This window comes from Pelodiscus sinensis, chromosome 12 (assembly GCF_052426305.1).
Source record: "Pelodiscus sinensis isolate ZL-2025 chromosome 12, ASM5242630v1, whole genome shotgun sequence".
In the NCBI taxonomy this organism is placed as follows: domain Eukaryota; kingdom Metazoa; phylum Chordata; order Testudines; family Trionychidae; genus Pelodiscus; species Pelodiscus sinensis.
The window spans coordinates 43,118,101-43,135,015 of NC_143063.1; positions in this window are offsets into that span (position 1 = coordinate 43,118,101).

Below are 16,915 nucleotides of genomic sequence, written 5' to 3' on the forward strand. Positions count from 1 at the left end.
TTTTGAAATCTGCAGCCTGTCATTAGTTTTCTGGTAACACACAGACAGAAAAAAATGAAGCCCCATTCATAATTCTTGCAGAGCGCTGGATGGCTGCAAGTCCTAAAGTGAACAGATGAGGCTCTTGCATTTAGAGCTAATTTTCGTCACAAGCCCTGTCTTTGCATTTGTTAGTACTTGCTTGTCGCATACCTCTGCTATTTCTATAAACACTTAAATATGTACCGGCTAAACGAAGCTGCTTACTAGTTGTTAAAGTGAAAGTTACTCACCATCAACTGGATGCCCAGTTCTTAATTACTTTAACTTGAAATGTATAGAGATTGAAATTCCTCCTTCCTTCCACTACACTCCCTCCGTCTCTACCTCTCCTGAGTGTTTGGAAAGTGCTTTATAAATGATGAGCTGCTTTATTTATTCTCCACTGTTCATTGCATATGACAGAGAGGACGCAGGTACAATGTGCCCAGCCAGAGAAAACTTCAGTGTATGCACAATCCCAGAGACCAAAATACTCTCCCAGTTTATGGGTTGATTTGCAGACTCCTCTATAAAGGGCAAAACCCTCTTTTTTCCTTTGATCTGCAACAATCATGAATAACTAATCTCCCCAGCCCACCACCACAACTAAAATCCCAAAGCACCTTCCCCAAAGTTACTTACCACCCTGACTGGCTGCTTTTAGGTCTCCCATTCCTCTGTACATATGCTGCAAACTGAAGATTCTCCTCTGGACCAGTTAGCAGAAAGACATGGGGATATTTTAAGGGTAGTGATTGCATGCAGAATCTCTATTGCACCCAGTAAATCTCAGTCTCTCCCTTCTCCCTCTGTCTCTCTTTCCTTTCTGGGGGGAATATAGCCATATATTGACCAGCAGTCCCTTTGCAAAAGGACATCCTCATAGGTTATCAGAGATTCAGGAGGCTGAAATAAACTGAGGTTGGAGCTGTTGGTGCCTGCCCTTTCCCCATCTGTCCTCTGCTTCCCTTGGGGATTGTCAGTGTGGTCCTGAAAGAGCAGGGAGGGAGAAGGAGGATGGGCTTAGAAATAATCTCTCCAGCGTCCATCCATCCAGCAGGCAGCAGCAGGCACTCAGTAGCAGTCTGCAGAGAAAGAGGCATCCCCGGGAATCATGTGCAGTACTACATACATTCTGGCAAACAGTGTGAGTAAAACAACCCCGTTCCCCATTAACGCCCGATCCCGGCGTAAATCTTCATAGGCGCTGCTTGCTTTGGAGACACCAGCTGAGTTGTTTGGGAGCACTTTCCATTTGCAGCCCTGCTGGCCATCTTCTGAACTAGGGACTGACCAACAGGATTTATGGGGGAAGGTAAGTTGCATGGAGGATGGATCCTGCCGCCCTCCTGGTGGCTGGCAGAAGACATCTCTCTGGCTACGTCTATATTGGCAAGATTTTGTGCAAATACTCTTTAATGCAAGAGATTTTGTGTTAGAATATTTGAGTAAGAGAGTGTCTACACTGGTATGTGCTTTTGCGCAAGAGCATCCGTGCCAGTGTAGACACTCTCTTGCGCAAGAAAGCTCTGATGGCCATTTTAAGCATCGGGCTTTCTTGCGCAAGAAAGTGATGTTTCCTGTCTATACTGGCCTCTTGAGCAAGAACAGTTGCGCAAGAGGGCTTATCCCTGAGCGGGAGCATCAGAGTATTTGCGCAAGAAGCCCTGATTTCATACATTAGAATGTCAGTGTTCTTGCACAAGTACTCGCGGCCAGTGTAGACAGGTGGTAAGATTTTGCACAAAAGCAGTTGCTTTTGCACAAAATCTTGCCAATGTAGATGTAGCCTCTGTGTGCAAGCCTGGGAGACCAGAAAGTGGGCTCTGAGCCTTCCATTTCCCACAGAGCTGGTCAAAAGACTCTCTACCCTCCTTGCTTTTTTTAGAGAGGGCCTTTCTCGTCTCTCCATTACAGCGGCAGTCGGGCCAGGAGCATGGGCAGCCAGTAATATAGGCCAGGGAACGCACAGCCTTCCTAAAACTGCCTGCACACCTGACCGCCGAAGTCTAAGGCCACCGCAGGGAAAGCTGGGGCTAGGGTATGACAGCGCAGGGAGGGATGGGGCTGTGGTGCAGCAGCCCTGCTTCTTGGCCACCAGGGAGGGCCGTGCTAGGGCCACAGTATGGCAGCCCTAGCCCTCCATGGGGCCTGGAAGGATTGGGCTGGTATGGGCAGGGCTTGGCTCCAGGGGCGGCTCCTCAGGTGAAAGGGGCGGGACATGGCTGGGCCTTGCCTTCCCCACCTGGGCTTACACCCACTGCTCATGGCCAGGAGGGTATTCCATATATTCCTTCTCTCCCTCTCTGCCACATGCAATCTAGGGGGATTGAGTCTCACTGGTGGCTGAATGATGGGGGTGTTAGGAAGGCGGCATGATCAGGTCAGTATTTCACTCACCATCCCTAGTCAGATCAGTAAGCTGATCGACAGATTCCCAAAGGCTCATGTTCCCAAATGGTGAGCTAACTGCCTGGGCAATGGACCTCAGGATGGATAGTGCCTGGATTGACCGAAGCCACAGAACTCCATTCCACAGCTGGGTTTGAACACAGAGTATTCAGATCCAAAGGTTTTGTTTGGCCCATTGCACAGATAAAGGCTATTTGCAAAAGTGTTCTTCGGAGTTTGGATTTCACTGGTGCTGAGGTTTCAATTTGAGTGGCTCTCTCCTCTGCACAGTCAGTGTAATAGGCGCTTTGGCCCAGATTCTCAAAGGCAGGTTAGTTCCTAACTCCCATTGAAACAAAGCCTAAATATCTTTGAGGATCTAGGCTTTTGTCCTCTTGGCTCATTCTGACCCATGTCCACACTCGGCAAATGCAGGAATCACCCTCCACTGAACTGCAGTACCTATGAAGCAGAGTGGTACAACTGCTGTTTAGCATAGCTACGCACTCTGGGGCTGTTTAGGACAGGACGGCTTATCATTTTAATTGGACCCTTTGGCACATCCCCACGTGGTGCCCAGAAGATTAACTTCTTATCAAGCTCCAGCACTAGAGTTTACACACAGGTACTAATTATACCGTCTACTGAAAAGACAAGATAGATGCCTTTAGGCGACTGAGAGCATAGCTCCAAAAAAAAAAAAAAATCTTAAATCCTTTCACTTTAATAAATGTAGCTGTTTACTCTTCCTATCAGCCTTTCCCATGGATTTCTATGCAAAGAAAATAACAATCCCATTCTAATTAATTTTGAGTAAAGTTATTTCATGAAATGGCAAGTCATTCAGCATCCCTGTGTTACGTCATGATCCCCCGGACAAGTATATTTCAAGGTGACATTTCTCAAGCATATTAAGACAAGAAAGTGTCCAGCCGCACTGCACAAAATTACAGCAAAAGAATGATTAAATTTGATCAGTGTTTCCTCCAAAAATGGGTATTGAAGGCTACTTAATGCCTCATCCCTGGCTGTAGGAATCTTATTTGTTTTACAGTGGCACCCCCAACTGAAATCAGAGCCACACTGTGCTAAGCAGTGTGCAAACATATAGTATTTGACAGTCCTGAAGCATTCACAGTCTACATATAGACAAGATAGAAATCTCATTAGATCCATTTTTCAGAGCGGGATTAAGGCAAAGAGAGACTCAGGCTAGGTCTAGACTGCAATGTTAAGTTAGAAAAAGAAATGCAATTTGTGGTATGCAAATTGCGTATCTTTTACCGATTTACTTTCGAAAGAGGCTTTTCTGAAATGTGGCGCATCTACACAGTGCCACATTTTGGGAAAAGTGCTCTTTTGACACATCCCTTATTACTCGTAGAATGAGGTTTACAGGGATGGTGAAAGAGCACGTCTGCTTTTGCAAAAAAATTTTTGGAAAAGCGGACGCATTCCTTGGACGCATTCCTTGGACCTCCAGTATCCCGGAAAAGCAATGCAGTCTAGATGTAGCCTCAGGGGCTGCCTACACTGGGATCACAAAAAAAAAAAAAACCCAACAAATGGTCTGGTAGCACTTTATAGATTAAAACCATGTAGATGGGTGTAAAATTGCACCACTCACCACCATGGTGCCCCGTGCTGGTCACTGGGAATTAGCTCTACTCAACAGTGGCGTGCCCTCCTCCAGCTAGTGTCTCACCTGCTATTCCCTGATTTCTATTAATGGCTGTGCTGCCTTATGTTAGGACCCATGTCCCTCCCAGACTGTGGCACCCTTCTCTCTGGGTACTGCCCCACAGCAGTGCCCTCATGCTCTGGGTCCACCGTCACAGGACCTCCCCCCCCACCCACCTATACCCACTTTGCCTCAGTGTCCCTACTGCCAGTCGTCATCTAGCCCCTAACCTTAGGGGCAAACTGCAATCTGACACGGCCACGCCTCATAAGCAAGGGAGTGGGGACCTACTGCCTTTGAGTGCCTCCCTGAAGTCCAAGTATCTCTCAGGCCCCTGTCACTAAGCCTCAGCCTAGGACTATTCAGGCTGGATCTCCCCTGGCTCACCCTGACTTTCCCAGCACTGCTCTGTCCATGCTACCCTGGCTAGTGGGCAGCTAGGTCCTTCTCCCTCCAGGGCTGGAGTGAGAGTGCACTCAGCCTGGCCAGCCATCTCTTTTATGTAGCCCTCTTGGGCTCTGATTGGCTGCCGCAAGGCCTCTCATGACTGGCCCCTAGCTACAGCCCTCTCCCAAGGCTGTTTTAACCATTTTTATGCCTGGAGTGGAGTGAATACCCTACTACACTGGGGAATAAATCTACAGCACACTAGCCTGCTGTGCACTCACTGCCCGTGTGGCTCTTACTCTTGCGCACTGGAAGGTCCCTTGTGTACATGGATCTACTCCCATTTCAGAGCAGAGAAGTTAAACGTGCACGAGGGGATTTTAATTACACAGTTACGGAGTCCATGAATGTCACAGTAGTGCACTCCACACTAACTGTACACACCTAACTGTTCATCCGGCAAGCCCTAAATATCTTTCCCAAAGTCTGTGAGGGGGCCACAAATTGAACCAGATCTCCTGCATCCCACTCTTAACTCTCAAACTATCCTTCCGCTGTCTCCAGTTCATGTTTCCTGCGTCTCCTATTCTGTGCTTTGAGGCACAAGTTACTGTCTCTCCTCTACCCAATTAATCTCTCTCTTCTTACAGGCTGGCTACGTCTACACTGGCCCCTTTTCCAAAAGGGGCATGGTAATTTTCCAGGTCGTAAAAGGGAAATCTGCGGGGGATTTAAATATCCCCCGCGGCATTTAAATAAAAATGTCCGCCGCTTTTTTCCGGCTTTTAGAAAAGCCGGAAAAGAGCGTCTACACTGGCCCCGATCCTCCGGAAAAAAAGCCCTTTTCCGTACGATCTCTTATTCCTACTTTTCTAAAAGCCGGAAAAAAGCGGCGGACATTTTTATTTAAATGCCGCGGGGGATATTTAAATCCCCCGCGGATTTCCCTATTACGACCTGGAAAATTACCATGCCCCTTTCGGAAAAGGGGCCAGTGTAGACGTAGCCGCTATGTCTACACTCTGCCACATCCACAGAATGCTTCTGCTTTTTCAGAACAGTTTAAAAAAAAGTGGATGTGCTCTTTTGGCATCCCTGTATTCCTCATTGTATGAGGAATACGGAATGTTCCGAAAGAAGAGGGTTTTTGCGACATTTGGCCCCATGTAGACTGGCCAAATGTTGGAAAAGCCTTTTCTAAAAAAAATCAGAAAAAGATACGTATCTTTTTCTGATAGAGCGCTGCAGAGGAGACATAGCCACAATCACACTTCTAACCCCTCTGTTACCTTTCTTTGTTCCTTAGGTACCGTTCCCTCTTCAAACTCACTCCAGAGGGATTCCAGGTAATTTTCTTTCACTGTAAGGTTTCGTCTTCACAGCGAGTTCTTTTGGCAGAAAATATATTAATGAGGGACTCATTAGCATACATTGTGATCTAATTAGCATATTTTCTGCCGTTGCTTTTTGCACAAGGGGTTTTTGCACAAACAGGCATAGTGTGGTCGGGGGGTGGGCGGGTTTTCGCAAAAACCCCTGTTTTGCGCAAGATCCTTATGCCTCTCTGGGACAGGCATAAACAGGGCTAGACAAACCCCGGCAAGAGCCACTCACCAGCCCCGCACTGCGCATGCGTAGGACCAGCAATGCGCATGTGCATAGCGCCAGTGAATGGGGCTCGCGGCGTGACCGGCTGAAATCTATTCGCCACTGGTGAGTAGATTCAACGGTTTGTCGAGCCCTGGGCATAAGGATCTTGTGCAAAATGGGAGTTTTGCGCAAAAAAAAGTCCACGCGGCTTCTTTTTGCGCAAAAGGAAACGGCAGAAAATATGCTAATGAGATCACAACTTATGCTAATGAGTCTCTCGTTAGCATATTTTCTGCCGGAAGAACTCGTAGTGTAGATGAAGACTAAGTGTCCTCAGTCTCTGCAATTGTTTCACTCAATTTGAGACTCACTATCCCGCTCTCTCTTTTCCTGTCTCTCGTTCGATTCTCTTGCAGTCACTATGATTCCTCTCAACCCTCCTTCCTTTACTCTCCACTTCTTCAGTTATGTCAACTCCTGCTGTTCTTCTGCTACTTTAAGTTCACCTCAGCCTCCTTATTTTTTTTATCTGCTAAGTCAGGGCTACTCAACTTTGGAAGCCCCGGGGGCCACAATGATACTCATAGCACATGCCAAAGTCTGCAACTTAAGTGTGGTTGCATATTCATGCACAGATATATGCAAATCTATGCAAATAGCTTCTTTCACACTGATGGGCATGAATACAAAGATTAAGGCAAGACTATACAACACGCAGGCCTCATTAAAGTCAGTCCTCTGATATCAATAAACTGCAATATTTACCTGATTTCCACCCATGTGACAGCACTTTTAATGAGCAATGACAGCCCAGGAATTGAACTACTAAAATGCATAGTAACAGAAGACCATTATATTGACTCCTGTTTTGTTTTGGCTCCCACTCGTGGGCCACATGTTGAGCCCTGCGTAAATCCAAACTGCACGGTGGGTCGCAAACAAATAGTCTGTGGGCTGCATATTGAGTAGCCCTGTGCTAAGAGATGAAGATGCCCCTATTTCCCTTTCTTTTTGGTCAGGAATATTGTTGTTATTTTATTGCAACGTACTTTTATGGGTGCCTCGTGCGTCCTTTGTACTCAGCCATCCTGCAGTTAATGGTGAGGGCAACCTGAGGATGAACAGAGAAGAGCAACAAAAATTATTAAAGGTCTAGAAAACATGAGCTATGAAGTGGGTTTGTTTGGTTTGGAAAATAACAGACTGAGAGGGGATATGACCGCCGTTTTCAAGTACCTAAAAGGGTGTTTACAAGGAGGAGGGAGACATTTTTTCTCCTTGATAGCTGAGGCTAGGACAAGAATCAATGGGCTTAAACTGCAGCCATGGAGGTTTAGGTTGTGCATTAGGAAAAATTTCCTAACTGTCAGGGTGGTTAAACACTGGAATATATTGCAGAGGGAGGAATTTGGAGCAAGTTAGATAAGCATCTATCGCGGTGATATAGGTGGTGCATGGTCCAGCCATGAGGGCAGGGGACTGAACTTGATGACCTCTCAAGGTTCCTTCCAGTTCTAGTGTTCAATGATTCTATAAAATCAGGAAGAACTTGCTGGGAAATTGTAGGTGTCTTTCTGTTTTCTGCAGAAGGGAAACAAAGAAAACTCGACAAGACCTAAGTGCTGCGACATGCAATAGTTGTTAATGTGACATAAGTTGGCTGGGTTGCACTGGGCTGTAAGAAATAATGCTCAGCATGGGCTAGCTGGTCCCCATTGCTGACTCAGCTAAGTAGAATGGAAGTGGACAAGGGCTAATGCAGACTTGTTTGGCCCATGCAGAGATTGGGTGGGGGGAAGCATAGCCCCTGCTCTTCAGACACATCCCCTGAGAGTAAATGGCTGGAAAGAGGTGGTTTCTCTGCTTTGCAAGCCAGTCTTGGGATGTTAGTTGACTCCTTTTGAGGAGTGTGATGCTCAAAATTCCCCCTTTTTTCTGCCTTTCCTTCACAAGAATGGAGCAGAGGAGGAATTATGCCCCTCACTTAGAACCAAGGCTGAAGGCCCAATCTAGTTATGTATGAACCTATATTTAATAGGTAGCAGGTTTAAAACAATCAAAAGGAAGTATTTCTTCACACAGTGCACAGTTAACTGTGGAACTCCTTGCCAGAAGATGTTGTGAAGACCAGGACTTTAACAGGGTTCAAAAAGAACTAGATAAATTCATGAAGGATAGGTCTATCTATGGCTATTAGCCAGGATGGGTAGGAACAGTGTCTCTAATATCTGTTTGTCAGAGGCTGGAAATGGGTGACGGGATGGATCACTTTTTCTGTTAACTCCCTCTGGGGCACCTGGCATTGGCCACTGACAGAAGACAGGATACTGGGCCAGATGAACCTTTGGTCTGACCCAGTATGGCTGTTCTTAAGTCAAAGTCTCAATCCTACTCCATTGGAAATCAGTGTTAAAACTCCCACCGATATCCAAAGGAGCAGGAACAGGTACTTAATGTTAGAAACAGCAAGTCAGCTGTGCATATTCAACAGGAGTCTTCCAAGAAGTGGTTGAATGTGGGTTTTTTGGTCTTTTTTCTGCATCCAAACAAACTGGAACATATGTGAATCTAGCAACGGATTTTTAAGGAACAATAGATCATATGGAACTGTGCTGGTGACACATTTTTGGGATTTACATAGTTCAACATTGAAGCAGTTAACATTAAGGGGTTTTTATCAGTATAAAGATTCTGCAGATTATGGGGAGAAACAGTGGTCAATGACGCCAAGTGTCTCATATTTGTTCTTCATTGTGAAGATTTAATTATCTTTTTCCTTTCTCTTCCCTTCATCTCCAGTTATGCCAGAATCCCATATTGCTTCCAAATTTCTGACTTCCCACTACAGTTATGCACAGAGGGTCTGGTATTTCTTGGCATATCTTGTTTTCTGAGCACGCAATAAAGTCCCTTATTCCTCAAAGGATCCAATTATCTGGGCGGCGGATGGCCATTTTTCAGGAAATTCATGCAGAGACCATAATCTTTGGCGCATCATTGCTGTTTGCATTTAGCATAATGGCTTGTAAAATTGGTTTGATCCAATCGGAATGTTCCCTCTTCTCCAGACATGTAGGCAAAAGGTGCCCAGGGAGCCGCTAGCTGGTCTTACTCCAGTTTCTGGATTTATTGCATTGTCATAGTAGCTGGAGTCGGGGCCAGGTTATATATCATTCATTGCTGATACTGTTTGTTGGTAACAGACAATCTCATAGAATATAGATTTTTTTTAATGTTCTGAACATTTACATTCTTTTGGGGCTTCCAAACATTGTACAACAAACAGCGATGTAATTTAATAATAGAGCTATTGTCAATCATCCCCTTCCCTCCCGGCTGTTTTGTACTGCTTAAATATAGTATGAAGATAATTGCTTGCCCTGGTATCTCTAGTAGCGGAGGCATTTCATGCTTCCAAAGTCAGAGAAAATAAAAGTGTGAATGAAATCAATTATTTAAAGAAATGTGAATGCAATCAGAGCAAAAATCAAAGCACCTACAAAAACCCCCACAAACCCTACCCTACAAAAAACCCCAAAACAACCCCCTCTCCAACCCTTCTCCATCACCACATATAGCAAGAAACTAAGTTTTCTGATAATCCACCTCTAATCTTTACTCATTGGCTTACAGAGATCTTGGGCCCCTTGGTATAATTCCACTGAAGACAATGGAGTGGTGCCTATTTCACATCATCTTCAGATTAGAGCCTTTGTCTGCTCAGAATTCTTCTCTATGGCTCAGCTTGCCCATGTTTGTATTTGTTCTAGCTTCCAGTTCTTGTTGCTCGTACCGCATGAATTCCTGAGATAAATAAAATTGATTCTCAGTTCCATTTGCAGCATCGAAAGGAGCATTTCAACAATCGAGAAACTGTTTGAATGTTTCCATTGTGTTCACTGTTGGTTCTAGTTGCAGAATTAATTGAATTTAGATAGCTTTGTTACATGGATCCCCATCTTAGTATTTGGACATAGTGAAGCGCTTAGTTTGCTTCCAAAGCTTAATTGTTGCATAATAATTAAGTAAATTCTTAGGATTTACACCAACATTTGATTCAGTTCAGCAGTATTTGCTTCATGCTACAATGTATCTCCCCCAAATTTGTCTTTATTACACAACAGAAGTACTTTTTCTTGCCAGTGCCTATTTTATATGGATAATTATATGGATAATTATATTGACGACAATGGGCCAATTTACTCCAGTTTGACACTGTTGCAGCTCCATGGAGTCCAGTTGAATCATACGAGTGTAAACCTGGAATTATCCAGTGATTAATTACACAATGTGTACTCCTGATTTGTTACACAGTATGACAATGCACCCCATTTAAACCACTAGACAGCTGACATTTTTAACATATTGAATCTGTGCTCCGGCATGACCCTGGATGTTCCAGGATCAGAGAGTCCCGGCATGCTGCAGGGCAGTGGAGGGGCTGGGAGTCTGTGCACAGCTCAGTTGGTCTTCAAAGGGAGGGAGGGGGGCAGGAAGCAAGTGCACAACTCAGTTGGGCTCCCAGGGGGCTGCGAGGAGGGGCTGGAGCCACATGGCTCATCTGGGCTGGAGGGGAGGGGAAGCAGGGAGCCAGTGTGAGGCTTAGCTGGGCTGCAGGGGGAGCCAGGAAGCCTGCATGGGGATGGGTTGAAATGACCTCCACTGGTCCAGAAAAATCCCTTATTCAGGACCAGTCAGGTCCCGAGGGTGCTAGACCAGGGAGGTCCGACCTGCATTTGAAAATCTGGTCCTTCGTGAGACAAAATGTGTTGACTAAATTATTCAAAAATGTAAATTAATATTACCTTGGATATTATTCAAATCATTTTCCATTTTGGCTCTCAATTACACCTATGTAATTACATTGAGAAAAAAATGTACTGAAAGAGCTAAACAATAGTCCTACTAAGCAAAATGAGATTACTTGGCAATATAGAGATGTTTTCTTGGATGCCCAAACTTTCATTTTCTCTCATGTTGGTGCATAGATTTTGAACTGCACACTTTTATGTCCCTGTCAGCGTAGAAGATGTTTCCAAGGTGTAAAACGTAGTGATAAAACCTGGAAATGAACTGAACATTGATCATTACAAAGCTCCTTCCTTTGTGTGCAGTGTTTCTTAAGCTGTGTTCTGTGGCACACCAGTGTGCCATGAGGTAGTTGGAGGTGTGCCGTGGAGAACAATAGAATTCAAAATGGGCACCTTTAAAGGGGCAGGCAATCCTTTTTTTTTCTCAATAACTTTCCCCCAACCCTTTTTTTTTTCTAAACAAAAAATCCCTGGTGTTCCTCATAAAAAAATTGTTTGGTGTTCCTCAGTCTTGAAAAGTTTAAGAAACACTGTTTGTGTGGCTTCCAAAAGCCTTTATGAACATGTTACAGGTGCTCAAGGAGGCTCTTCATTGATCCACCTCTGGATGGAGCACAGTAATCAAATGTCCAGCAAGCACCCAGCCCTACTTCACAATTATGAGATGAGAGAAAATGTGACTCCTACATGGTTCCTTGGGTGAATTATATCTTCACCCTTTCAGGCTCTCAGGGTAGGTCTACACTACATGGAAGATCAATGTTGCTGTGGTCAATCTTCTGGGATTTGATTTAGTGGGTGTGGTATAGACCCGCTAGATTGAACTCAAAGGGCACCCCCATCAGCACTAGTACTCCTACTCCTACTCCTCACAAGGAGTAAGGGAAGCCAACAGGAGCTGTGAGGATGGGGATCGAAGAAAGATACATCAGCTCCAGCTATGTAACTTTGATCTTCCCTTGTAGTGTAGCTCGGACATCAGTGTCCTTTTTCAAGTAGCAGGCTGATGTGAGTCAGTGTGTTGATACAATGCTGCCCCCTCCGGCCAGGTTGAACATTTCACCAGAGTTCACTCAGTCTGGCAATGCTGTCAGTTAATGTCTGGTGCCTAGGAGGTCTGAAAACCCCGTCCACTCGTCAGAAAGGTGGTAGGGAACCCAGGCCGGCCCGCTCCACCGGGTTCCAACTTGGGGCCCTTAAGTTAGACAAACTAAATCAGTGTGTGATGGCTCCAGTTGTGCCCGGCGTGCCTTCCTTCTCCCCAAGCCCTCCACCCCAACTTTAGGATGCGAGTCCATGTCTCCTCCTAAGGTGCTGTCTCTGAGCAGCTTGCTGGCAGGAGTTCCCTGGCAGGAGGTTGCAAATTAGCACTGGCCAAGAGAGGCTGCATTAACTCTGTGGTTGCTGAGTCAGTAAGGGGTATGTACACGCAATGACACAGGCCCTCACTGGTCATCCTGTAATTCACACCACTTTTAGACTGGACTGAGTGTTTACCATTTATACCACCTCCGCAGGCCCAACTGGTTTTGGCCCTGTTACGGACTTCTCCTGGAGCTTGTGAGCAGCAGGAAATTGCAGGGATTTACGACAGCCTTTCTGAAACAAGTATAATTCATTTGTCCAAAGAAACCTAACCATGTGTGAAAAGAGTTAGACTAATGCAAGCCTCATGCATTCAGGACCTCAGTTTGTATGTCCCTGATTCAGCAAAGTCTTTCAGTCCATTCCCACTCAGCAAAGCCCTTGTAAACATAATTAACTTTCGCGCTATCATGGATCCCTCCATTGCAATCAATGGGATATAAGCATGTGCTGAAGGGTAAACACGTGGTTAAAGGCTTGACCAAATCATTGCCGATGTGATGAAGACTGATGTTAATGCCAAAATCTGAAATTCATACTCCAATTTTACAGTCTTTCATTTTATTATTTATTATACAAATTGTGAAATCCCAGAGTGAAGAATGGATGGAAAGGGAGGGCTTTTTGTTTTGTTTCTGCAGGGGTCCTCAAGAACAATTAATTATGTGTTAGGAGCCTATGCCATGAACATCCACTTTGATTCTTTGGGATGCTAATCCAAGTTAGGAGACTAAGTACATCTGAGGATCTGACCCCGAGAATCTTGTATAGGAGTCTTTTTAAATTATTTCAAATCAAAATAAATAAATAAAATAATTAAAGGGCAACAGTGATTCCCTCTAATGTTTTCCATGTGTGGATTTTTCCAGTCACGTGTGGAATAAATTTTGTTATATGCACCAAGGCATATGTGAATGTGTACCAGCAACAGAAACACATAATCTAGGTACCTTGCTAATCAGCTGTGGCATTAGAATCTCTTCTTAGTGGCTGCACAAGAGTACAGCTTATAGGGAACACTGCCTCTGCTCATTATTTATTGTTGTTATTTCTGTAGCATCTGCAGTGCTCCATCAGACTCAAGCTGCCAATGACTGAGGTGCTTAGATACCATAATCCCTGTGGAATACATATTTAGAGAAGTGGAAGAGCAGGGAAGTACTTTTCATCTTCAATAATTGTGTTAGATGTGTTTTTTTAAATAGATGTCTAAATTGCCACCAAGACAAGTAATTTAATGTTACGTGACTTTCTGAAGAATATAATAAAACAGTGCTCTTACTTTTATGCACAGAGAAGAAACACCATTAAAATTATATTAGCATCAGCAATGAACTGCCAAATGAAAATGTAATTCCCTAAACAGTTCCGATCTTTCCCAAACTGAGCTTGAATGCTGAATGTTATTTTCTTCCCCCAAATAAGGATTTATTTTTTTAAATCATTTTAAACAGCTGAGAGATGGCCATAGAATATTTTATAGTTACTGGTGGAAATAGATTGCCTCATCTTGCTTCTCCTAATACTGTAGTACTTAAATGAATTACCATAAGATGCCAGTTCAAATCAAATCAGTTCCTAAAATCTCAAAAAAGAATTATTGTCATTAGAATTCCTCCCGAGGCATCCAATGATACATTACAAAGCAAGATGCATACAAGATTTTATGGTATATATTCAAACCACTCAGTTGTTTAAAAACATTCAGAAATGCTTACTCAGGTTTTACTCTGTCCTAACAGCCCTATTTCCACTGCAATCAGTATGGGCTCGTCTACACTGGCCCCTTTTCCGGAAGGGGCATGTTAATTTCAGCTATCGTAGTAGGGAAGTCCGCGGGGGATTTAAATATCCCCCGCGGCATTTAAATAAAAATGTCCGCCGCTTTTTTCCGGCTTTTAGAAAAGCCGGAAAAGAGCGTCTACACTGGCCCCGATCCTCCGGAAAAAGCGCCCTTTTCCGGAGGCTCTTATTCCTACTTTGAAGTAGAATTAAACCAACACTGAGTGCTTTTGACACTCCAAAGTTAAAAAAAAAGGTAGCGAGAGCTAAATTCATTATCAGTGGGAATAGGTCAATGGAGGGATGATAGGAGTTACTATAGAGAACTTTCTGGGTGTCTGGCTGGTGAGTCTTGCCCACATGCTCAGGGTTTAGCTGATCGCCATATTTGGGGTCGGGAAGGAATTTTCCTCCAGGGTAGATTGGCAGAGGCTCTGGAGGTTTTTCGCCTTCCTCTGTAGCATGAGGTACAGATCACAGCTGGAGGATTCTCTGCATCTTGGGGTCTTCAAAGTATTTGAAGGCTTCAATATCTGAGATATAGGTGAGAGGATTATTCTAGGAGGGGTGGGTGAGATTTTGTGGCCTGCACTGTGCAGGGGGTCAGACTAGATGATCATAATGGTCCCTTCTGACCTTAAAGTCTATGAGTCTATGAGTCTAAATCTACATATACTGAACAACAGCAAAGTGAGTTAGGAACCAGAGTCCTATTTTCAAAAGTGACTTAGGCCCATTGCATGGTGTCAAGAATCAGAGGGGTAGCCGTGTTAGTCTGAATCTGCAAAAGCGGTGAGGAGTCCTGTGGCACCTTGAAGACTAACTGAAGTGTTGGAGCATAAGCTTTCATGGGCAAAGACCCACTTCGTCAGATGCATGTAATGGAAATTTCCAGAGGCAGGTATAAATATGCAGGCCAGAATCAGGCTAGAGATGACAAGGTGGATCCAATCAGGGAGGATGAGGCCCACTTCTAGTAGCTGATCTGGAGGTGTGAATACCAAGAGAATATTCACTTGGTATTTCCACTACATGCATCTGACGAAGTGGGTCTTTGCCCACAAAAGTTTATGCTCCAACACTTCTGTTAGTCTATAACGTGCCACAGGACTCTTCGCTGCTTTAGGCCCATCAACTTTCCAAAATTTCAGAAAGTTTTGCCTTTATAAGCTGTTCCCATCATTTCATTTGACATAGGTGCTGACTTCTCATTTTCCCGGGAGGCTGCTTGACTCACCCCTCCGCACCAGGTCCACCCCACCCCCCCACTCCAAACCCTAAGTTTTGTCCCTGCCCTGCATCTTCCCCCTATCCTGCTCAACTCCCATCCTACCTATTCCCCCAACCATCAGGACTTATCCTCCTCCCTCCTGGAGCATGAATGCCATGAATCAGCTGTTCGTTTCACTCCAGAAGCAATGTGAGGGAGGAGGAGGAGGAGTTGGTAAGCATGGGGCTGCCGGCGCATGGGAGGTGTGAGTAGAGAGTGCAGAAGGAGGTGCCCACTAACGTTTCCCCTGAGCGTTCCAGCCCTCAATCATCCATGCAGTTGGTGCCTATGCCACTTGGAAATTTACAAATAAAAGTAGTCACAATAATCACAAAGATAAACTTGCTCTTACACAGGACTGTCCATAGGATTTATGGGGCCCTACACAGTACAGGTTGAACCTCTCTAGTCTGGCAATTTCCATGGTCCAGCATGTTTTTATTTAGCTGGGTGCCTGCTTTTCATAGACTTTAAGGTCAGAAGGGACCATTATGATCATCTAGTCTGACCCCCTGCACAGTGCAGGCCACAAAATCTCACCCACCCCCTTAGAATAATCCTCTCACCTATATCTCCGATATTGAAGCCTTCAAATACTTTGAAGGTCCCAAGATGCAGAGAGTCCTCCAGCTGTGATCTGCGCCCCATGCTACAGAGGAAGGCGAAAAAAACCTCCAGGGTCTCTGCCAATCTACCCTGGAGGAAAATTCTTCCCGACCCCAAATATGGCGATCGGCTAAACCCTGAGCATGTGGGCAAGACTCACCAGCCAGACACCCAGAAAGTTCTCTATAGTAACTCCTATCATCCCTCCATTGACATATTTCCCACTGAAAACGAATGGTCAATTAGTTACCAAGATCATATTCTCTCATCAACCCATCCCCTTATCATAGAATCATAGAACTGGAAGAGATCTCAGAAGGTCATCAAGTCCAGCCCCCTGCTCTAGGCAGGACCAATCCCATCTAAATCAACCCAGCCAGGGCTTTGTGAAGCCGAGACTTAAACACCTCTAGGGATGGAGACTCCACTACTTCCCTAGGTAACCCATTCCAGTGCTTCACCACCCTCCTAGTGAAATAGTTTTTCCTAATATCCAACCTGGACCTCTCCCACCACAACTTGAGACCATTGCTCCTTGTTCTGCCATCTGTCACTACTGAGAACAGCCTCTCTCCATCCTCTTTGGAGCCTCCCTTCAGGAAGTTGAAGGCTGCTATCAAATCCCCCCTCACTCTTCGCTTCTGCAGACTAAACAGACCCAAGTCCCTCAGCCTCTCCTCATAAGTCATAAGCTCCAGCCCCCTAATCATTTTGGTTGCCCTCCGCTGGACCCTCTCCAATGCGTCCGCATCTTTTTTGTAGTGGGGGGCCCAGAACTGGACACAATACTCCAGATGTGGCCTTACCAACGCCGAATAAAAGGGAATAATGACATCTCTTGATCTGCTGGCAATGCTCCTCTTAATGCAACCTAATATGCCATTAGCCTTCTTGGCTACAAGGGCACACTGTTGACTCATATCCAGCTTCTCAGCCGCTGTAACCCCCAGGTCCTTTTCTGCAGAACTACTACTTAACTGGTTGGTCCCCAGCTTGTAACTATGCCTGGGA